Source organism: Littorina saxatilis, unplaced genomic scaffold (assembly GCF_037325665.1).
Source record: "Littorina saxatilis isolate snail1 unplaced genomic scaffold, US_GU_Lsax_2.0 scaffold_132, whole genome shotgun sequence".
Taxonomy (NCBI): domain Eukaryota; kingdom Metazoa; phylum Mollusca; class Gastropoda; order Littorinimorpha; family Littorinidae; genus Littorina; species Littorina saxatilis.
In genome coordinates, this window is record NW_027128080.1 from 228,737 (window position 1) to 229,844 (window position 1,108).

Sequence of the window (1,108 nt, forward strand, 5' to 3'; positions counted from 1 at the left end):
CGGATCCCCGCATGTGATTGTGCCACATGAACTGAGCCAGGTACCCTTCGAACTGCGAGAGGACCGTCCCGCTCATGGCCTTGAACTTTTTTTTTCGCGTGGTTCCACGCCCCCTCGATTTGATTTGTGTGCACGACTTTTATTTCTCCTGTCTCTACGTGTTCGTATGTTTGTCGGAACGTATGCTTGTGAAGGACATTAAAATGTGAATAACCTTCGTCATTTAACCTGTTGTAACTGGCCCAACCATCGGTGTAGATGGTCGAGCCAGTCACAACATGCCGTTTGATGACCTTCAGGAGAGTGTCAGCGGTTCTGTCCTCCACGGGGTAGAGAATTATCCGGTTCGTGGCTCTCTCAACCAAGCCCAGGACCCAGACAGTCATGCCTAGGGGTCTGCCTCTGTGGTGTTTTATGCGCCTTCCGAAGAGTTCTAGCCACGTATTCTTTGAAGAGCTCTCTTATGAACGAACCCCAGTCTACCGCGGTGCTTTGGTATGCCATACCACTTCGTTGGGCACACTGGAACAGAGACAGCCCTTCAAGGTAGCTTTTTGAAAATTCAAGGATGTCTTGAAGACAGAGATGCGATCCGCTGAAAAAAGAAAACAATCGGAGACTTTTCTCGTGGCCTTTTGTGCATCTGAAAACTACCCCATCAATGGCCGAGGTTCTTTTCTGCACGTTACAGACTGTGTGGCATCTGTCGCACTCGACATGGCATCTGAGAAGGCTATTGTCCTGGAGCCACCTCACGATTCCTTCATTGGACGACTCCATCAACCTGTAAAAATTGAATGGATTTGACCAGTCCTTTGGGCGGCACGTAAGAATTTCTTCTGGTGGTATTGATTGTCTGAAGGAGCCTCTGTACCCTTTGGGGCGACCAGCGTTTCGTTTCGCCATGTCTTCAGTACGAGTGAAAGTGTGTCAAACTTTGGGTTTTATACCAGTGGTGGTTTTTTTCTGAGGGTGTAAAATGCGAGTGAGTTCATGTCTGTTAAACAAAGTAAAGCATGCATCCAACACACACACGGACACACACAACCATGAGAAGGAAAACCGGTACCGTACATTTGTCATTTTTATTACATTAAATTGATACAAG

At 47.5% G+C, this 1,108-nt stretch overlaps 1 pseudogene; it reads right to left on the minus strand.

The window, feature by feature from the left end:
• Positions 1–906, minus strand: part of LOC138956443 (uncharacterized) — a 1,111-nt pseudogene extending 205 nt beyond the window's left edge.
• Positions 907–1,108: the final 202 nt, after the last annotated feature.